Source organism: Aythya ferina (assembly GCF_964211825.1).
Source record: "Aythya ferina genome assembly, chromosome: 1".
NCBI classification, from domain to species: domain Eukaryota; kingdom Metazoa; phylum Chordata; class Aves; order Anseriformes; family Anatidae; genus Aythya; species Aythya ferina.
In genome coordinates, this window is record NC_140296.1 from 48,633,140 (window position 1) to 48,656,908 (window position 23,769).

The window sequence follows — 23,769 nt, forward strand, 5'->3', positions numbered from 1 at the left end:
TGACCCTACTGAGAATCATGTTTAGCTCTGGATTTACTTATGTGTTTTCTTACAGCGTGCTTTTCTATAATATATGCAAGGATAGAAAGGAACAGGTTACTGTAGGCACAGCTCACTCATTATTCATCAGCTAGACATTTTCTGTTCCTAGGTAATCTCCAATCTTATTTCTTGCTGATAAGCTGTCCTAAATCTAAATTCATATAAGACTCTCTAGAGTCTTCATTGTAAAAACAAACAAACAAACCAAAAAGCCAACAAAATAATACATGTATATTAAATTGTGTTCCGAGTAGAAGTAGATCTAGCAGACATTTTAATAAAAAATAATTATTGTAGGCTATACTGGTGGTACTATACTGTTAAAATACAATGTTTATAATTCCACTTTATATTTTTAAATTTCCAGTTTACAATGCAGTACTGTAAATACATCTGGTTCTGTTGAGGGATTTCTTGAAACAGCAAAAATCCCATGGCTTGCTGTAGCTGAGCAAACCAAGCTACCAGGGCAACTATGAGAAGTTCCCATGACAGTGTTCCCACATCGCCCAATTGAGGAATTCAGGAAAATATTGTTACCAGTAGCTGGCCTCAAGGACAAGGTCTATGTGACTGCTAATCACAAGGGGTTTGTTTTCTTGCAGGTGGGGTTGTTTTCTTGTAGCTGTTTTTCTGAGTGCTTTTGACCAATAATCTTGTGTGAAACAATGTCCACCCCTGTTAAGTTCTCTGTAAAAGTTAGGCTATTCGGGCAATAAAATGGAGCATGATCTGACTCTGCTGGTGCCTGTCGTGCTTTCGGCCGTGCTTCCTGCAATATATGGCGCCCGAACAGGCTGAGACCCGAACAGGCTGAGGCCGGGACATCGGAGCGGCGCCGGGACATCGGAGCGGCGCCGTGAGATCCGAGGCACACGGCAAGCCGACCACCGCACAGAGAGAAGCATTGAAACACCCTACTAACCGACCTGGGCAACGGCCTCGGGGTGAGAAACGGGACGCGGAGAGACGCGGAAAAAGGAATCGCGGTGAGACGCGGAATCGCGGAGAGACGCGGAAAAGGGAATCGCGGAGAGACGCGGAATCGCGGAGAGACGCGGAAAAAGGAATCGCGGAGAGACGCGGAAAAGCGAATCGCGGAGAGACGCGGAATCGCGGGGGGACGCGGGAAATTTGAAGTAATCGCATGAAATTGAAGTAATCGCGGTGCGATACGGACCATCCGAGATCGAGTTGCTACGGGAGACCAGAGGCGTCAGTGGACAACGGCAGCCGACCCTCACCGTGTGGCGAGTCGGCACAGAGCAGAGGGACGGACATCAGGACCCTGCAGCCTGTCTGACGTAACCATGGAGGCAGCGGCAGCAGCGGCTGTGCTGCTTCTCTCTGGCATTCTTTTTATAAGAAGTTTATCTTGCAATGCAAAAAAGACTATTCGTCCCCAGATCGGTGCTATAACTATGTTTCTGGATAAGATTCCGTGGGGTTGCCACATTCTACAGATTACTAGTGACAATTTAGCTCTATTGCGGGGCAGGAGTGCAGAGACGCAGATTACACTGCCAAATGACCACCGTCAGGCTCGTTCACAAACAGCTTCTAGGGTTGCAGCTGGCACGGACGGCCTGCAGCCGTAAAGCAGACGTTACACTCTCTTTCCTAACTAGTAATCATGTGTCTCATCCATTTGTGGTGAATGGTCAGTGGCAAAAAAGAAAAGGGGGAGAGTAAGGGGCGACAAAGACAGAAACGGTACCAGGAGGATGCCACTGACACTAACAGCATGGGTAATAGGAGCAGTATAAGTGACACAGGTGCAGGGCGGCGGTGGGTGCTGCCGCGCTGCGGGGCACTCTGCCTGCTGCTCGCCCTCGCCGGCCTGTGCACTGCTGCCGACGGTGCTAGAGCAAAATGTGAAGACTGCTTAGATGGCAGTGATGAGAGTGCTTGTGTGAAGAAGACGTGTGCTGAATCTGACTTTGTGTGCAACAGTGGTCAGTGTGTGCCAAATAGATGGCAGTGTGATGGGGATCCGGACTGTGAAAATGGGTCTGATGAGAGTGCTGAGCTGTGTCATACGAGAACATGCCGGGTAAATGAAATCAGCTGTGGTCCTCAGTCAACCCAGTGTATCCCAGTGTCCTGGAAATGTGATGGTGAAAAGGACTGCGACAGTGGAGAAGATGAAGAGAATTGTGGCATTGTGACTTGTAGTGCAGCAGAATTCACATGCAGTAGTGGGCAATGTATTTCCAAAAGCTTTGTCTGCAATGTTCAAGATGACTGCAGTGATGGTAGCGATGAGCTGGAGTGTGCACCTCCTACCTGTGGTGTTCATGAGTTTCAGTGCAAGAGTTCTACCTGCATCCCTATCAGCTGGGTGTGTGTTGATGATGCTGACTGCTCCAACCACTCGGATGAATCTTTGGAGCAGTGTGGCCGCCAGCCTGCACCTCCAGTGAAGTGTTCTACGAGTGAGGTGCAGTGCGGCTCAGGTGAATGTATCCACAAGAAGTGGCGATGTGATGGAGATCCTGATTGCAAGGATGGAAGTGATGAAATTAACTGCCCTTCTCGGACCTGCAGGCCAGACCAGTTCAGATGTGAAGATGGGAACTGTGTCCATGGGAGTAGGCAGTGCAGTGGTGTGAGAGACTGTCTGTATGGCACTGATGAAGCAAACTGTAACAATGTTATTCAGTGCTCTGGACCTGGCAAATTCAAGTGCAGAAGTGGAGAATGCATAGATATCAATAAAGTGTGTAACCAGCAGAGAGGCTGCAAGGACTGGGGTGATGAGCCCCTGGAGGAATGCATCATAAATGAATGTGACTGTCCAGCTGGGTTTGAGTTTACAGACAAGAGAAACTGTGGAGACATTGATGAATATCAAAACCTTGGTATCTGTAGTCAAATGTGTATGAACCTGAAAGGTGGCTACAAAAGTGAACATAGCCGTGGATATCAGATGATTCCTGCTACAGGAACCTGGAAAAGGCCATACTGGTACAAAGACACAAATAACACCTGTGATTGCAATGACGCTGCTAAGCAGGGTTTAGGGGTTTATAGCATGGAGACAAGGGGTAACAACTACAGTGTTTGGAACAATTGTACAGCTTTGGCCTTACCTCCTGATGTGCTTCTGATTTGTGGGAATGGGGCCTGGCAAGGTATCCCTGCAAATGCTCTCAGATGTCCATGTTACATAGATAAACTCATTGTATTTGCTCCTAGCTTGTTACAGTTGCGTGAGATCACCAGACATAAATGGACATTGCTTGCATTGGATTGCAATGATAATGTTGAATTGTGTGGGGTTGCAGCTAGAGCGGCATTAGCAATTTCAGTGCCTGGAGTGGCATCTGCGGCCGCACGTAACAACTTAGAAAAATTGGTATGCTGGGCCGAGAGGCAAGCCTATGCCACAACAGAGATACTTGAGGAGATGTTACCAGATCAAAATAGTCTGCGACATCTGCTTTTACAGGATCAAGCTGCTATTGACATCTTGCTTTTGGCTCAAAGGAATGGGTGTGAGGACTTTAAGGGAATGTACTGTTTAAACCTTTCTGATCATGAGTCAATTCACAAATCCATTACTTTCCTGAAAGAGCACATGAGAAAGATTCAATATGGTATCAATCCTTTCAATCAATGGTTCACTGGCTTGTTTGAAACAAAGTGTAGATGGTTGCTGGGTTTAATCACAAGGGGATTAAGGATTTGGTTTATGGTGGTGGTAATCATCGTTGTGTGTTGTAAGTATAGCTAAAGAGTTACTTGTAAAACTGTTGTGTCAGGCTTGGTTTGCTCAAAAGAAGAAGGGGGAATTGTTGAGGGATTTCTTGAAACAGCAAAAATCCCATGGCTTGCTGTAGCTGAGCAAACCAAGCTACCAGGGCAACTATGAGAAGTTCCCATGACAGTGTTCCCACATCGCCCAATTGAGGAATTCAGGAAAATATTGTTACCAGTAGCTGGCCTCAAGGACAAGGTCTATGTGACTGCTAATCACAAGGGGTTTGTTTTCTTGCAGGTGGGGTTGTTTTCTTGTAGCTGTTTTTCTGAGTGCTTTTGACCAATAATCTTGTGTGAAACAATGTCCACCCCTGTTAAGTTCTCTATAAAAGTTAGGCTATTCGGGCAATAAAATGGAGCATGATCTGACTCTGCTGGTGCCTGTCGTGCTTTCAGCCGTGCTTCCTGCAACACTGGTTCCAGTTTGTCTGGGAGATGAAAGGTGATTGCAGGTTTTTAGAGTTCATTAAAAGGGTGACTTCGTTTTCTTAATTGATTCAGGTATATCATACTGCCATCTATACATGGTTATATGATCCAATTGCTATTTGTTATTAGCATTTCTCTGTATATTAACATTTTTTAAAATGTAATCACTGTTTAAATTCATGTTTAATGTTGAATTTCAATGAAAAGCAGTCCTTCCCCCTCTCATCCCTACAATTCTCCTTTGATTAGATTTCATGAAGCAAACTATATGGTGATTCCTGAAGTTTCCTAGGTTTATATCAATATCTGAACTGAGAAAATTTATTTTCTGTGGTTATTGAGAACAATGGGTGAACAAAAAAAAATAATAACCTCAGATATAATTTTTTTTCAAATGGAACTGACATCTATATTTGGGAAGCTAGAACATTCCGCAATGAAAATGGAAGTTTAAGATAACTCATGTTTTCAGTGAACAGGAGGATGACAACTTAAAATCCATTTTTGGGCACAGAAAAATAGGGCGACATTAAAACTCCAATATAAAGTTTTAGGCAGTGGATAATGCTGTTGTTTATTGGATTTTTGGTTTACTTTTTAGTCCTAAAGCGCTTAAACAACTCTAGCCTGCAAAATTGCTTGATAAATAATGATGCTGATGCTAAAGTAGTAATAAATAATATAATTAATTGAAATAAAATTGAACCCTAGGTAGGCACTTTCAAGGTGGATGACTTTTTTTTTAATTTGTTTTTTTTAATAAGAACCCAAACGAACACATGGGCAATAAACACAGCAGAACATTTTTCAAAGGAAAAATCAATTTTCTTTTGAGAAAAAAGCCTGCAATTATGCTACAATTTGCTATAGGAATGATGTATCTAACAATTCAGTCTTAGGCACACCTAAGAATGTGTAATAACATTAATTTGTCCATTTGCTAACAACAAAAACACACTGAGAAGCAATGTATGAAATGTATCCTCTATGTCAGAAGCTGACAAAGCAATCTGAACTAACATGAGTACTAAGAAATTTTTATACATACCAGTATTTTCTCCTTTGCAATTATTAATGTGACATGAGGCAGGATGGATATTCTGTATCCACTCTCCAGATACATATTTTTTACAGACCTCCAGGGGAACAGTCTGAAGCCGACGTACCAAGCCTACAAAAGAACACACACATCACGCAACATTAATGTCATGAAGTCTACAAAAATTTTCTGTTAGGGGAATTTAGGGATCCTTGACTTAGTTTTTTAGGCTTATATGGTCATTCCTATACTACTTCCATCTTGTTTCTTTGTTCTATATCATCTCTATAAACTGAATCACCCTCTGAAGGTCTTAATCTCTCTGATGAAATATCCATTTCAATCTCTTCATTGAAAAGGTATGTCAATTTCTTTACATTATTTACTGTCTGATTAATATGTGGCTTAGCCATCTTACTCATCTGCCTGATATTAGATGACTTTTTGGTCTGGGCCTCCAAAACTGAAACCTATCCCATTTCATTTTCTGCATTTTATTCCCATAAAAATATTAATTTTAATTATAGTCATATTAATGTCATTTTTGGGGGAAGTTAATTTTCATCACATGCCCTCTACTGAGCAAAATACAGAATTCTTCCTTTCAACATACCAATGCCTGTGAAGTTATGCATGCAATGCTTACCATTGTTTTGTAAGTTTTTAAAGAACTTGTCTTCATGAATTTAGCTCAGGAATCTCACCATGGAATTAAGCATCTAAAAGGTAGATATTTCAGTTCTGAGTATCACGCATCTAAGAGCCATACTCAGATCAGCAACAATGAGGTCTAAAAATGGTGCTAAGAGAATTTATCAAGCTATTCAATTTTTAGGCTTATCATATACCACAGTGCATGCAGTACTACAACAAAAGCAACATTGTTAAGTGCTATATTACTACATATACTAACTATATATTAATATGTGCTGTATTGAAACTATATAACTACATATACTTTATACACTATATATACTAACTATATACACATACAAAACTGTACAAGTTTTTTGTTTGTTTGTTTGGTTGGTTGGTTGTTTTTTTGACCAGATCCGGGACAGAGGACTGCCCACTAGAAGTTGGAGCAGCAATTTTCTCATTGAACCCTGTTTTCCCTGATTGTTTTGGCTTCTCACACCACTGCTTCATTTAGCTTGTTGAAATTCTGCCTTTGTATCTTGTTGGGAAAACAGAAAAAGCAAACTGTCTGAGAGTTCAAAGGGACAGTCTGAAAACAGGAGTGCAACCTGGTAAGGGCATTTTTTTTATCTTCTTTTTGAAGTATTGCAAAACAGAAGCATTCCTATGTGAGGAGTGACAGTGAGAGTCTGTGAGTCCCAAGAGGGAATTTTATAGTATAGGGCACCATGTACCTCTGGAAAGCAGCTGTTTACTCAGGAGGGACAGATTTTGATACCACAGAGAAATCAGAATAACTGGAAAGTTTTAGGTAGACAGGAAGAAAATATATACTCATGGAAAAATTATGAATTTGATTCTTTTTCTGGAAAAAAAAATAGTGCTGTCATGTGACTTGATAGTTTTATGATACTTTTTTTTAGGTAATAATGGTGTGAAATTAAGTGGAATCATGCTTATCTTTTCAAAGCCTTGGCTGGATACAGCAGGAAAATGTCAAAGTTCAGTGGAGAGTCTGAGAGTCTTTGCACAAATCTCTAGACATATCTCTGCCTGAAATAAGCAGGAATGTTATTTGTATTACACCATTTTCCCAGCAAGTAAACAGATAACCATGTGGCTTCTAGAACAGTTGTGTGTAAATGTGATGATGATGAATGGTTGAAGATGTTGAAACGTAATTGATGCTGCAATGGGAGGTGCTTATAGAGTTGGAAACGTTACGACCTTTTGTGCAAGAACTTCTGATAAACACCTAGAAACAATAGAAACGTTATTATCAGTATTTCCAATAAATAAATAAATAAAAGGTTACTTAATTCACTCAGGCATTTGTTAAAATTGTGAAAAAGTAAAATTCATCACAATCATTGGTCTAGGTCAACAGAAAACTCAAAACCCCAAATTTATCCCACTTCTAATTAGCTAAAACAATTAAATAATTTAGAGATGAAAAAATGAAAACGAAAATGACAAAATCAAACCGAACCAAAACATAGACATGGTGTTCTATGTCTGCCTAAGTACTCTGTAATGGAACTAATCTGAGGTTCACTTCAAAAGATCTGACATTTTTCTGAAGTTAAGTGCAATGAACCATTATAAGTTTTTTTCTTATAATGCAGTTTTAAATGAAGCAATGAAGCATTTTGTTCTTACTTTGAAGAAAACTCTGGGAGTACATAAAGAAACTGGCAGATTCTTCCTTAACACATTATTTGCTTGATTTTACTTAAATTACACAATCACAGCAAGTTAGAAATAAAACAACACAAAAGTTCTCAACTATTTTTAAGTGATGATCCCATTTGCTTATTCCTAAGTTTAATTTCCAGAAAGCAATAGAAATAGTGTGTTAAAACAGCATTTTACTAATAGCTGAAAGTGTCATTTAGATGGCTTTATGCTTGATATATATGTAGTGCATTTTCAAAATGGTATGTGGGTGTCTGATAAGACTAATGGTGAAGTAGTACTGAATATGAATAAGAGTATAGGAATCTGGCCTTATAATGAAAAACAAGTGAAGGAAAAGTAGTTCTCCTACACATTATCCTCAAAATATCCTTTATGGCTTTCAACAAGAATGTTTCATATATGTGTATATATATGTACATGCATACAAGTAAACGTATTCATCTGCCTGTATTCGATATGCACTGCAAAAAATGGCATCAGATAAATTGGCCTACATGGTATAAACCTGTTAGTTTTCCATGTCACAGAAGTAGAGTAACAAAGTATGGTAACAACAAAGGTATCATCCAAGTTGCCTTTTAAAAAATAAATAAATAAATAATAATAATAATAATAATAATAATAACATCTGAAGATGAAAAGTGTTTAATTAGTCAAAAGAACAAGTATAATAACTGTTGTAGTGTAGTTAATAATAGAAGTTATATTAATACCAATTATATAACATATTTAATGTCTAGACTGCAAAGAATGTTGCAATAAGGCTACAATATCATTTACACCATTTAATAGAAATCGAGGTACAGAGAAGTAAAGTGCCTTAGGAACAAGAGAGAGCCAGGAATAACACACAGGTGTCGTGACTTTCAATTTAATATACAACTGTTATGTGCCTTGATAGCTAGTTATTCTGTTTCTGCTGTAACTTTAAAAAGTAATTAAAACTAGTCTTAAGAATTAATCTTGTAAATTTAATATAATATTTTGTACACTTTAAAAAAAAAAAAAAAAAAAAAAAAAAAACAGAGTTAAAAAAGATTTTCTAAGATAGTTATAATTAATCGCACTCAGACAGCTGTTGGCTTATTTTCCTTTTCACTCTGACACCAAGATAAACAGCTCACCTTATACAATAAGAACATGAAACTGAACATCTAATTTCAAACAGAAATTTCACAGAGTATTTTATTCTGCATGAAAGTTTTTACTTCTTTGCCATGATTTAGAGCTAACTTCACAAATTTTCCCTCTACAGGTCTCACTGTATATAATATAGATACTAAAATTTGTGGAAAAAAATGTCTCAACTCAACTGATCTTTGTTTTTAAGAAAACAGTATGTTAGACCTTCCAACAGTAAAACTGCGTGGTGGTTCAGGATAAATTTATAACACTCTCTGATGAATCACAGAATCACAGAATCACAGAATTTTCTAGGTTGGAAGAGATCTCAAGGTCATCGAGTCCAACCTCTGACCTAACGCTAACAGTCCCCACTAAACCATTTCCCTAAGCTCTACATCTAAACGTCTTTTGAAGACTTCCAGGGATGGTGACTCCACCACTTCCCTGGGCAGCCTGTTCCAATGCCTCACAACCCTTTCAGTGAAGAAGTTCTTCCTAACATCTAACCTAAAACTCCCCTGGCTCAACTTAAGCCCATTCCCCCTCGTCCTGTCACCAGGCACGTGGGAGAACAGGCCAACCCCCACCTCGCTACAGCCTCCCTTGAGGTACCCATAGAGAGCGATAAGGTCGCCCCTGAGCCTCCTCTTCTCCAGGCTGAACAAGCCCAGCTCCCTCAGCCGCTCCTCGTAGGACTTGTTCTCCAGGCCCCTCACCAGCTTCGTTGCCCTTCTCTGTACCCGCTCAAGCACCTCCATGTCCTTCTTGTAGCGAGGGGCCCAAAACTGAACACAGTACTCGAGGTGCGGCCTCACCAGAGCTGAGTACAGGGGGACGATCACCTCCCTAGCCCTGCTGGTCACACTGTTCCTGATACAAGCCAGGATGCTGTTGGCCTTCTTGGCCACCTGAGCACACTGCTGGCTCATATTCAGCCAACTATCCACTATCACTCCCAGGTCCTTCTCTGCCTGGCAGCTCTCCAACCACTCATCTCCCAGCCTGTAGCTCTGCTTGGGGTTATTGCGCCCCAGGTGCAGGACCCGGCACTTGGCCTTGTTGAACTTCATGCAGTTGACCTCAGCCCATCGGTCCAGCCTATCCAGATCCTCCTGCAGAGCTTTCCTACCCTCAAGCAGATCGACACATGCACCTAACTTGGTGTCATCTGCAAACTTACTGAGGGTGCACTCGATGCCCTCGTCCAGATCATCGATGAAGATATTAAAGAGGACCGGCCCCAGCACCGAGCCCTGGGGGACGCCACTAGTGACTGGCCTCCAACTGGACTTGACTCCATTCACCACAACTCTTTGGGCCCGGCTATCCAGTCAGTTTCTAACCCAACGAAGCGTGCGCCAGTCCAAGCCAAGAGCAGCCAGTTTCTTGAGGAGAATGCTATGGGAGACGGTGTCAAAAGCCTTGCTGAAGTCAAGGTAGACCACATCCACAGCCTTTCCCTCGTCCACCCAGCGCGTCACTTTGTCATAGAAGGAGATCAGGTTCGTCAGGCATGACCTGCCTTTCATAAAGCCATGCTGACTGGGCCTGATTGCCTGCTTCCCCTGCAAGTGCTGCATGATGACTGTCAAGAGGATCTGCTCCATGAGCTTTCCTGGCACTGAGGTCAAACTGACAGGCCTGTAGTTTCCCAGGTCTGCCCTCCGGCCCTTCTTGTAGATGGGCGTCACGTTTGCTAGCCGCCAGTCGATTGGGACCTCCCCTGATAGGCAGGACTGCTGATAAATGATGGATAGTGGCTTGGCCAGCTCCTCTGCCAGTTCCCTCAGTACCCTTGGGTGGATCCCATCCGGCCCCATCGACTTGTGCACATCTAAGTGCCGTAGCAGGTCACCAACCAGTTCTTCATGGATAATGAGGGCCACATCCTGCTCCCCATCCCCTTCCACCAGCTCAGGGTACTGAGTATCCAGAGAACATCCGGTATTGCCACTAAAGACTGAGGCAAAGAAGGCATTGAGCACCTCTGCCTTTCCCTCATCTCTTGTAACTAAGTTTCCCCCCGCATCCAGTAAAGGATGGAGATTCTCCTTAGTCCTCCTTTTTGTGTTGATATATTTATAGAAACGTTTTTTGTTATCTTTAACGGCAGTAGCCAGATTGAGCTCCAGATGAGCTTTGGCCTTCCTAATTTTGTCCCTGCACAGCCTCGCTACTTCTTTAAAGTCCTCCTTAGTGGCCTGCCCACTTTTCCAAAGCTTATAAACCCTCTTTTTCCTCCTAAGATCAAGCCACAATTCTCTGTTGTGCCAGGCTGGTCTTCTTCCCCGCCAGCTCGTCTTTGGGCACGTGGGGACAGACCGTTCCTGCGCCATTAAGACTTCCCTCTTGAAGAGCGCCCAGCCTTCCTGGACTCCTCTGCCCTTCAGAACCGCCTCCCAAGGGACTCCACCAACCAGTGTCCTGAGCAGCTCAAAGTCAGCCCTCCGAAAGTCCAATACAGCGGTTTTACTGGTCCCCTTCCTGGCCTCGCCAAGAATAGTGAACTCCACCATTTCGTGGTCACTCTGCTCCCAACAATCACGTCCTCCACCAGTCCTTCTCTGTTTGTGAAGAGAAGGTCTAGCGGGGCACCACCCCTGGTAGGTTCACTAACCAGCTGCGTCAGGAAGCTATCTTCCACGCTCTCCAGAAACCTCCTAGACTGCTTTCTCAGGGCTGTGTTGTGCTTCCAGGATATGTCAGGGAAGTTGAAGTCCCCCACGAGTACAAGAGCTGACGATTTTGCAACCTCTGTCAGCTGCCTGTAGAATTCCTCATCCGTCTCCTCATCCTGGTTCGGCGGTCTATAGCAGACCCCGACCAGGACACTAGCCTTGTTGTCCCTGCCGATCCTAACCCAAAGGGACTCAACCTTGTCATTCCCAACCTCGAGTTCTACAACCTCGAAAGACTCTCTAATATAGAGAGCCACACCACCACCCCTTCTATGCTGCCTGTCCCTTCTATAGAGCTTATAGCCAGGCATTGCAGCACTCCAGTCATGAGACTGGTCCCACCACGTCTCCGTGATGGCAACCAAGTCGTAGCCTGCCTGCCGCACGATGGCTTCCAGCTCCTCCTGTTTGTTACCCATGCTGCGTGCATTGGTGTAGATGCACTTCAGCTGGGCCATTGCCTTATCCTCCGGCCTTGCCATTGTTCCCCCTAGCACAGCCCCAACAATCCTAGCCTCAGCCCCATCCCCCTTCCTACCTAGTTTAAAGCCCTCTCAATGAGCCCTGCCAGCTCCTGGCCCAGGATCCTTTTTCCCCTAAAAGATAGGGACCCGTCTGCGGCCATCAGGCCAGGTGCTGAGTAAAGTGCCCCATGATCAAAAAAAACAAGATTTCTGCGTTGGCACCAGTCCCGGAGTCATGTGTTTAACAGGTGGGCTTTCCGTGTCCTCTCTGAACCCCTCCCTGCCACCGTAGGGATGGACAAAGATATGAAGATAGTATAGAAAAGAGCAGAACAATTTAGGTAAAATGCTCAAACTATATTTTATCCTACAAAGCAAGTAATTCCGTTTTCACTACTTTGCTACAGCAATCTTTAGAGCCTTTTCATTTAACAGGTGCTATTATTCACATTAAAATATCCATTTTTCCTTTTAGGTTTTAATTTTTGGTGACTTATAGTAACAAACACATGCTGCTTCTCACAATGTTTACATATTCAAAGGCTGAGCATGGTGCTTATTTTAAAAGAAACGTTATTCACTGGCAAATCATTCTAATAGAAGTATTCTAATTATTTTTGCTTTGCATGCAAAAACATTCTTTTTCTTAATTAGTGATCTATACTAAAGCTCACCAAAATTTTTCTTTAATTTTTTTACAAATATATGTTTGAATTTTAAATATGACCCAAATTATCCAATCCACTGTTTCTTCATTTGGTTAAAAGTATTACAGCAGGTGGAATTTGACTACTGAAAAGTACTGTAGTGACTTTGTATGTCACAGGTCACATATTACATTTCTGAGATTAAGACAAATTGGTATATGTGTTTTGTATTCAACAACTAATTATACTTAAGTATAAACTAAATTAATTATTATAAAATAAAACAAAACAAGACAAAACATATACAGTACAGATTTATTATATGCCCTTGTATTGTTTTCCTAAACATACTGTTATTTGACATTTGCAATCACCCATGACATGGCTTTATATGCCTAAATTTATTTTTCTGCTTCACAGATCCCACTTGTGCTCAGCAAGTTGCCTCCAGACTCCAACAAAATGTGTCAATACACAAAATCACTACATTTTTGTTATTCCTTTTCTAATGGCCTCTTTCTCTGAAGTCTGGTTACAGTGCCTTACAGGCACTGCCGTTATTTGCTTTAGCTATCAAACATTTAGAAAATGCAATGAGAAACAGTCATCGTAAGAAAGCACCATCATCTGCTACCATATGAGCTTCTATCAATATTGTAAAAAGACCACATTACCTATAAATATATTAATGTTCCACACTAATAAACCTTCACATTGAAAATATCTAGGTCATCCTTTTCACATCACAGAACTGTGAGGGATTGGAAGGGACCTCCAGAGATTATGGTCCAAAGCAGGTTCCCTAGAGCAAATTGCACAGGTAGGCCTCCAGACAGGCCTTGAATATTGCCAGAGATGGACTCACAACCTCCCTGGGCAGGCTGTTCCAGTGCTCCAACACCCTCATTAGGAAGTTATTTTGCATATTGGTGCAGAATTTCCTGTGATCCATTTTGTGGCCATTGCCTCTTGTCCTGTTTCCACAAACCACTGAAAAGAAGTTGGCCAAATCCCTCTGTCTCCCACACCTCAGGTATTTATGCACATTGATGAGATCCCCTCTCAGTCTTTTCTCCAGGCTGAACAGACCCAGGTGTCTCAGCCTTTCTTCATACGGAAGATGCTCCAGGCCCCCTGTCATCTTTGTGGCCCTCCGCTGGACTCTTTCCAGGAGATCCCTGTCTTTCTTGTAGCAGGGAGCCCAGAACTGGACACAGTACTCCAGGTGAGGCCTGACCAGGGCAGAGTAGAGGGGTAGGATCACCTCCCTTGACCTGCTGGCCACACTCCTTTTAATGCATGCCAGGATCCCATTGGCCCTCTTGGCTACTGGGGCACACTGCTGGCTCATGGTCAACCTGTTGTCCACCAGGACCCTCAAGTCCTTCTCTTCAGAGCTCCGCTCTAGCAGGTCATCCCCCAGCCTGTATTGATACATGTGGCTGTTCCTTTTCAGGTTCAGGACTATACACTTTCTCTTATTAATCTTAATTTGGTTACTTCCTGCCTATCTTTTCAATCTGTCCAGGTCTCGCTGAATGGCAGCGCATCCTTCTGGCATGTCAATCACTCCTCCCAGCTTTGTATCATCAGCGTACTTGCTGACTGTGGACACTATTCTCTCATCAAGGTTGTTGATGAAGATGTTGAACAGGACCAGACCCAGCACCAACGCCTGGAGAACACCACTAGTCACAGGTCTCCAGCCAGACTCTGCACCGCTGATCATCACCCTCTGAGCTAGTCCAGTCAGCCAGTTCTCACCCCACCTTACTGTCCACTCCTCTATTCCACACTTTCTCAGCTTTGCTAGTAGGATGTCATGGGAGACAGTATCAAAAGCCTTGCTAAACTCAAGGTAGATGACATCCACTGCTCTCCCCTCATCTACCCAGCTGGTGATGCCATCATAGAAGGCAATGAGGTTGGTCGAGCACAACTTCCCCTTAGTGAACCTGTGCTGATTACTCCTCATAACCTTCTCTTTCCAATTGCTTGGAGATGGCATCCAGAACAAGCTGTTCCAACACCTTTCCAGGGACAGAGGTGAGACTGACTGGCATGTAGTTTCCTGGATCCTCCTTCTTGCCCTTTTTGAAGATTGGAGTGACATTGGCTATCCTTCAATCTTCAGGCACCTCTCCTGTTCTCCAAGACCTGTCAAAGATGACAGAGAGCAGTTCAGTGATCACCTCTGCCAGCTCCCTCAGCACACGTGGATGCATCCCATCAGGATCCATGGATTTGGGTGCATTGAGCCCATTCAGACACTCCCAAAGCACACCCTCCTCAACCAGGGGAGAGATCTCCACTTCCCAGACTCTTCCTCCTCCCTCCAGGGTCCAGTAATCCCAGGGGGGAATCTTTGAAGCAAAGACCAAAGCAAAGAAGGCATTCAGTATCTCTGTCTTCTCAGCATCCCCCCTTACAAGGACACTCCTTTCATTGAGCCAAGGACCCACATTATCCCTAGTCTTCCTTTTACTGTTTACATACTTAAAAAACTCCTTCTTATTGTCCTTTATCTCTTTTGCAAGCTTCATCTCCAGATGGGCTTTAGTCTTCCTCGTTGCATCTCTGCAGGCTTTAACAACACTCCTGTACTCCTCCCAAGGGGACAGGCCCTTTTTCCACATTTCATAGACCTTCTTCCTTTTGACCTTGTCGATGAACTTCTTGCTCAACCATGCAGGTCTCCTGCCACCCTTCCCCGATTTCCTACTCTTAGAGATGCACTGATCATGAGCTTGGAAGAAGTGCTGTTAAATGTTATCCCACTCTCACAAGCACCCTTACCTTCTAGCAAAACAGCTCAACCCCCAAGCAGGTCCCAGAAGAGGTCAAAGTTGGCTCACTGAAAATCCAGGGTAGCAATCCTGCTTTTAGCCTTACTTCTTCCACCAAGTTCCATCTTGAACTCCACCATCTCATGTTCACTGCATCCCAAGCTGCCCCCAACCTTCACGTCCCTAATAAGCCCATCCCTGCTGGTAAGGACAAGGTCCAGGTGCAGCCCCCGCCTCGTCGGCTCCTCCACCATCTGCGTCAGAAAATTGTCTTCAAAGCATTGTAGGAACCGTTTGGACTGTGTGTGCCTGACCAAGTTGCTTACCCAACAGATGTCTGGATAACTGAATTCCCCCATGAGAACCAGCGCCTGGGATCACAAGGCTACTTCCAGCTGCTTGTAGAAGGCCTTGTCATCCTCCTCCACCTGATTTGGTGACCTGCAGTATACCTCCACTCCAGTGTCCCCTATACCAGCCCACCCCGTAATTCTTACCCATAAGCTCTCCGCTCGTTCTTCACCCTCCCCCAGGTGGAGCTGGGTACATTCTAATTACCCTCTCACATAAAAGAAAACTCCTCCACTGTGGTTCCCCAGCCTGTCTTTCCTAAAAAGGACATAGCCCTCAATGACAGCATTCCAGTCATGTGAGATGTCCCACCACATCTCCATGATCGCAATGAGATCGTGGCCCTGTGACTGTACGCAGATCTCCAACTCATTCTGTTTATTTCCCATGCTTCACACATTGGTATACAGGCACTTTAGGGAAGCAGAAGGCACAGTTACCCCTGGAGAGAAACAAGACGGTTCTGGATGGGGTATCAGGAGCATTACCTTCTCTGAGGAACCTTGGACGATCCTATGGGACAACTCAGACATTTTTCCCTACTATCTTCAACAGTGACAGTGGTGACAACATCCCCCAGCTCTTCTCTGTCACATTTAATTCCCCTCCCTTCCCCTGTTGAACCTAGTTTAAAGCCATGGTAATCAGTCCAGAGAGCTTGCTCCCCAAAACACTTGTGCCCCACTTGCTGAGTCAGTGTCCATCAACAGCCCACATAACCAGCTTCTCAAAGGCTTCCCAAGATCAAACTACCCAAAGCCTTGGTCTAGACACCACCCTCTCAGCCATTTACCTGTCACGTTCTCCTACTTTCTGGGTCTCGGTCACCCATTGGGAGGATAGATGAGAACACTAGCTGTACCCCGATCCCTTCAACATCCTTCCCAGGGATGCAAAGTCCTTTTTAATGTTACTCATTTTCCTTGTTGCAGCTTCCCGGAACCCAGCCTGAATGACAATAACAGCATAATAGTCCTCTGGCTTAATGAGCTGCAGCAGAGCCTTTCTAATGTCTCTGACGTGCTCCACGAAGACAACACACCTCTCTGGAGAGGTTATCTGGACAGCAAACAGAAGGCTCAGTGCCCCTCAGCAAGGAGTACCCATTCACTATGACACTCCACCCTTTTTTTGTGTCACTGGTTTGGATGCAGTGCCCCATCCGGCCCCGCTTCCTATGCTTGGTACTTCCTTCGTCCTTGACATCCTTCTCGGGACCTGGGTTTCAACTACTGTCCAGACCCTCATCCTTTTCCTGCCTGAGAGCCTCAAATATATTGCCCAGGGACACTGTGGACATTGGGGGCACCATGGGTGTTGGGGGCAGGTGCCTCCTTCTGCTTCGAGCAGAGATGAGGGTCCAGCCCCTTTCCTCTTGTGGGTGATCAAGCCCTCTGTCCAATAGGTGAGCAGCTGGATCAGCTACTACCCCTTGCAGGGACTTAGGAGGGGGCTGCCGGGCATCAGTAGGGGCAGGTTGACACCTCCTATCCATCTCCCTCAGAGTCTCCCAGGAGCTCCTCAAGCTGCCAATTTCTTGCTGCAACCTGGCCATCTTCCCAAGCAGTTCCTTGAGCGTGGCACACCTGTACCCACGACAGCCCTCTCTTCCCTCAGGACCCAGGGGGGCCTCCAGATTCTGGAGCTCCTCACAGTGTCCAGTCTGGACTGCCACATCACCCCTCAGAGGATCCACCTGGGTGCCCATGTGAGCCCAGAGAGTTCATGTCCCCTCAGTTTGGGTTGCCACCTCAGCCTGGCCACTGCTACAGGTACCCACCATGGTGAATTCTAAGTCGTAAGAAGCAGAGTTCCCAGAACAGGGGAGAGGAAGAAAAAGGGAGGCAGGAAAGGGAGAAGAGGATCCCCCCTGTGATCCTCCATGCCCTGCAAACTGCCTGCTCTAACGGCCAAGCCTGTTCTGGTGTCTGGCTCACAGTGCTCCCTTGGGACTGCTTTTATAATGCCAGGGGGTGGGCTGCTGTCACCCCTCACTCTGCCCTCAGGATTTTAGCACCCACAGAGGCACAAGCACAGCACCTGCCTGCTCAGGGAGGGGCTGGGGCTGCAGCTCTGACCAAACGGCTCTGCACCACATTATTGGGGTGTTTTTAGTGGTTGGCTCCATCAGTCTCTCAGGAGCCATCACTGCAGTTGATCTATGCAAGGCCCTCGCTAAAATTCTGACCTGCCTTGAAACTGATTAACATACCGTTTTTTCTAATTTTTACATTCTCCTAACTGTCACCGACAACCAGACCTGAAGGAAGAAATCCAGAGGTGCCAAACACCTGCACTATCGAAGTATAAACTAAACACCACTAATATCAAAGTATAGAGCACTGTGATTTATTTCTACCATACCATTCTTTTAAGTCTATTTTTGTGCATCTTATTTAACAATTTTAATGATTAAGCCAAAGGATAGCAAAAAGATGGTGGCCAATAATTAAGATTAACAGAATGCAAAAGGTAAAGTATATGAGAGAAAGAGCGCAAGCTGGAATCATCAAGAAGCTCATAGAGCCATATCTGTGGTACAAAAGTACTTCCCTACACATTATCTTTGCTCTACGACACAACAGTGTGGAATATCAGCTTTTCAGTTCTTTCAATTCATCTCCCTAGAAATTCATAAAATGTCAAATTTATCAGGAAAACTACTTCCTGGAGTCTACTATAAATCAATAGGCATAGATTTTCTTATTACTATTTTTCTGCTTTCCTCAGCTTTCCATATCTCACTGTTTGTTCCCTACCAGCCCTCACAATTTCTTACCCTTCTAAGTTGTTGTACTTATGATTTCTATATAGCTGTCCCTGAATAAGATTATTAGTCTCATTCCTTTTCTTTCATCAATAAACAGAGTTCCCATTAAAAGTTTTATGTCCAGATATCTCCACTATCTGCCTGTATACAAAAGATGCCTACTGTTTACTGTCAAGTAAAAAGTGATGAGGTTTCTCATTGTCTTACATGTCTGTCTTACATGGCTGTCCATTTATTTTGGAAAAAACTCCCAACTTTTGGAAGCTAAAACCTGGGGACAGTAACAACTTAGAAAGAAAATGAACAACAGCATTTGGGGGCTGACCTGCTGGAGAGCAGCTCTGCAGAGAGATACCTGGGAGTCCTTGTGGACAGCTGGCTGACCGTGAGTCAGCAATGTGCCCTTGTGGCCAAGAAGGCCAATGGTATCCTGGGATATTGCCAGCAGGCCCAGGGAGGTGATCCTCCCCCTCTAATCAGCCTTGGTGAGGCCACACCTGGAGTACTGTGTCCAGTTCTGGGCTCCCCAGTACAAGGGGATCATGGAGCTACTCGAGCAAGTCCAGAGGAGGACTACAAAGATAATTAGAACACTGGAGCAGCTGTTGTACCAGGACAGGCTGAGAAAACTGGGCCTGTTTAGCCTGGAAAAGAGAAGACTGAGAGGAGACCTCATCAATATGTATAAATATCTGAGGAGAGGGTGTCAAGAGGATGGAACCAGTCTCTTTTCAGTTGTGCCCAGTGACAGAATGAGAGGCAGTGGGCACAAACTGAAGCACAGCAAGCTCCAGCTGAATATGAGAGGGCATTTCTTTACTGGGAGGATGACAGAGCACTGGAACAGGTTGCCCAGAGAGGTTGTGTAGCCTCCTTCTCTGGAGATATTCAAAACCTGCGTGGATGCCATCCTGCACAATGTTCTCTAAGTGATCCTGCTTGGCTGGGGGTTGGACTAGATGATCATCAGAGGTCCCTTCTAACCTCAACCGTTCTGTGATTCTGTGATCAACAATAGGAAAGGCTTTAATGCCAATTACCGTGTAGAGATATACGAATCCAAGTACAGGTAAAGTGTTCTTATATGAAACTTGATCATTCTAAAGCACCAGTGGGAAGGTCTCCAAACATTAGCCTTCATCACTGGTTTACTCCTATTGCTCTTCAGCTTTGGAAGATTAGCACAGGTAATATTATATGAGAATTTGACCAACAGAATGGTGGCATTAAGTGTTTGACAAATGCAAATGGAGAATTCTCCAAACACTATTATTCTGAAATTTGCTTTAGGAGGGCACAATAAGAAAATTCATACACATCCAGTAAGTCCATTTCTCAAAAAAAAAAAAAAAAAAAAAAAAAAAAAAAGAGGTTTAAACATGTCATCCATGTAATTGATGAATATCAAATGTGAATAGATTTATAGATGCATAAATTATTCTCATATAAGCCTGTAAGCCTGATAAGTCTCTCTTATCTTGATTCTGTAATTTAATTAAATTTAGGTAAAACTAATTTTACAATTTTCTTATTTCAGCCTGTGAAAACTTGAAGGTTTTATGCTGACTGAAGTTCTGAAGCAGGACATTTGCCTTCAAATTTGAAATTTTGAATGCAGAAGACATTAAAATGTTATATCAGACTGTTGTAAATGTGGGAGATGTGTCCATCAGAAAGAACCTGTATTAGTTAATTAACATTTTATGTCAAATAATGTTCCAGAACATTATAGCAAAATACATTAAACTCACAGAAACTGTGTTCTTGCTCTTAAATATGTACTTTAGTACTACTTACTATTATATATAGTTATTACTTGTTATAACCATGTTTGACATCAGGTTGTAGTTTTGTATGCCACTGTGCCCTAAGATCAATTTAATTATTTAGTTACTAAGCGTAATATTCTTGTAATAGTTTTCATTTTGCCAATGATGTTACCCTTTCAGAGTAAGTGAGCCCCTCAAGTGATCCCTCCTCATGATCTCATGATAATCTTGTTGAAAGAGAAAGCTGTAAACTAGCTCTTCTCCAGTGCTGTGATAAAAAACACATAAATACATAATTGTTATCAGCCTCTTTTATTTATTTATTTATTTATTTATTTATTTATTTATTTATTTATTTTCCCTCAGGCAGACTGGTATATCCCATTAAGTTTATTGGACATCATTGCAATCAATCCATTTGGACTGAAGTATTGAACAAAAATGACAAAACTTTATCACAGCATGATATAGTTGTGCAGAGATGCCTATCCAGGACTTGGGAACATTGCTTCTTTCTACCCAGCTCAAGAAATTCTCTTCTCAAGAAATATGAAGTAGTATGGTAGGCAAAAGTATTTTTTAGGTTAGGTTGGAAGAAAGTGAATAGAATTAATTTGTTTAATTATTTATTTATTGTTATAATGTCAAACTGGCTTTCACTTTACCAGGACTTTATTTTAAATTTTATAAATAATGTAGGCAAAAGTCATTGACTGAATTAATATATAAATTCATAGCTTTCTTGAAAAACAGCATTTTAATGTTTAGATACTTTGGGTGTGAGTGGCAAGCTCAACTTTTCTGCATGAACATCAGAGGTATTAGATTTCTTGCAGAATTTTCATCTTCAACAGGTCCTAATGAGGTGAATGGTCTTTTTGTGATGTTCATTCCCTGAAGTACACTGCTGTTTCCTGAAAATATTAAAACCAAATCAAAACAAAACAAAACAAACAAACAAACAAGCAACAACAAAAAAAATCACCAACACCAATAAAAATTTTACCTCAGTTTAACGAAATTTAGTGTTTGTATCCTGCTCACAAATAATGACTGCCAGAAGACAGCCAAAAACAGAATGTGCAAAGCAGGTGGCTGAAGTTGCATCAAATATCATCGATCAACTCCATGGTAATCCTTATGTCAACTAATAATTACATCAGTCTGTCACAGCTATGATTGATTATGGCTCAGCTATTGCCAAGTGTAGAACGTACGAGGAACGGCTGAGGTCACTGGGCCTGTTCAGCCTGGAGAAGAGGAGGCTGAGGGGAGACCTCATCACAGTCTACAACTTCCTTGTAACGGGGTGTCGTGAGGCAGGAGACCTTTTCTCCATTAACACTAGTGACAGGACCCGCGGGAACAGGGTTAAACTGAGGCAGGGGAAATTTAGGCTGGACGTCAGGAGGGGGTTCTTCACAGAGAGGGTGGTTGCACACTGGAACAGGCTCCCCAGGGAAGTGGTCACTGCACCGAGCCTGTCTGAATTTAAGAAGAGATTGGACTGTGCACTTAGGCACATGGTCTGAACTTTTGGGTAGACCTGTGCGGTGTCAAGAGTTGGACTTGATGATCCTTAAGGGTCCCTTCCAACTCAGGATATTCTATGATTCTATGATTCTATGATTCTAAGTGTAAACATTTATGAAAATAAGAAACAAAATAAAAACATAGCTAAAATGGGACAAAACACAAAAACAAACAAACAAAAAAAACACAATCCTAAGGCATGGTACTTAAAGCCAGGATGACTGCAGATAACAAATATCATTATTTTTGCACAGAAAATGAAGAACTGAAATAACTACCAAAAACCAAAACCATCACAGCAAATAATAAAACATGCTATATAACACAGTGGATTGGGAATGTCTGCATCTATTATAGTTTTGGCTGAAGCAGAGTTAATTTTCTTCTTAGACCTTTACACAATGCTGTGGTTTGGATTTTTTATGAAAATGTTTTGGGTTTAAATTGCAAGGTTTTGGTAGCAGGGGGGCTGCAGACGTAGCCTCTGTGAAAAGAGACCAGAAACTGCCCCATGTCAGGTAAGGGCTAGTTTCAGCTGCCGTTAAAAGGAACCCACCACAAGTCAGAGCTGAGCCAGTGAGCATCACTGATTGTGCTTATGTGACAGCAGATTTAAGAAAGGGGGGGGGGGGGGGGAGGGGGGGAGGGGAAATGCTGTACAAAAGCAGCTGGGACAGCAAGGAATGAGAAATAGCCCTGCAGACACCAAGGTCAGTGAAGAAGGAGGGGGAGGAGACGCTCCAGGCATGCAGCAGCAGTTCTCCCCATGGCCTGTGGGGAGGCCTCTGGTGGAACAGGCTGTCCCCCTGCAGCCCATGGGTCCCACATGGAGCAGATCTCTACATTGCAGCCTGTGGAGGAGCCCCCTGTGGAGCTGGTGGATGTGGCCTGGAGGGGGTGCGGCCCATGGAGAGCCCCTGCAGGAGCAGGCCCTGGGCCGGAGCTGCAGCGCGTGGAGAGGAGCCCACGCAGGAGCAGGGGTTCTGGGGGGAGCTGCTTCCCATGGGGCACCCATGTTGGAGCATTTTGCACCTGACGGATGGACCCTGTGGTACTGACCCATATCTACAGCAGTTATTATTGAAGAACTGCTGCCTGTGGGACGCCCATGCAGGATCAGTTTGGGAAGGACAGCATCCCATGGGAGGGACCCCATGTGTGAGCAGGAGCAGAGAGTGACCATGAAGGAGTAGCAGAGACGAAGCACAGGGACTGAGAGCAGCCTCCATTCCCCATTCCCCCATGCCACTCAGGGATAGAATGCAGAAGAGTGTACATCGTGGGGAAAGGTTTTTAGTTTGTTTTTGGATTCTCACTGCTCTAGTCTTCTAGTGATAGGCAATAAATTATATTAAACTCCCTATGCTGAGCCTGTTTTGCCTGTGACAATAACAGTTGAATGATCTTCCTGTCTGTATCTCAAACCTTGAGCACTTGGCATTGTATTTTCTCCCAATTTTCCTTTAAGGAAGGACAGTGAGAGAGCAGTTGTGGTGGAGTTCAGCTCTGTATTAGGGTAAAACCACCACAGAAAACAGTGGTGATAACACATCAGTGTTTTCAGTTGTTGCAGAGTAGCGTCTACACAGACCCGAAGACTTCTGCTCCTCATGCAGCCCTGCCAGAGCAAAATCTGTGGGAACTCCAGAAGCTGGGAGGGGACACAGCCAGGGCAGCTAACCCAAACAGACCAAAGAGATATTCCATACCATATAGCATCATGTTCAGCAACAAAAGCTGGGATAAGGGAGGAAAGGGAGGACATGTCTAGTGATGACATTTGTCTTCCCAAGAAACTGGTACCGTGATGAGCCCTGCTTTCCTGGAAAAGGCTAAACATCTGCCTGCTGATGGGAAGTGGCAAATGAATTCCTAGTTTTGCTTTGCTTGTGTGTGTGTCTTTTGCTTTACCTAGCAAACTAGCTTTATCTTAACCCATGAGTTCTCACACTTTTACCTTTCTGATTATCTTCCCTATCCTACCTGGGGAGAGTGAGCAATCAGCTGTGTGGGGCTTGACTATCTGCTGGTGTTAAA

At 43.6% G+C, this 23,769-nt stretch overlaps 1 long non-coding RNA gene and 1 pseudogene across 2 annotated transcripts in view; both read left to right on the forward strand.

The window, feature by feature from the left end:
- Positions 1-23,769, forward strand: part of LOC311430311 — a 686,976-nt gene that overhangs the window by 173,336 nt on the left and 489,871 nt on the right. The gene's annotated exons all lie outside the window — the stretch shown is intronic.
- LOC311430090 (very low-density lipoprotein receptor pseudogene) lies at positions 474-4,173 on the forward strand (annotated as a pseudogene). The gene has a single exon. The product of its transcript is annotated as a very low-density lipoprotein receptor pseudogene (transcript).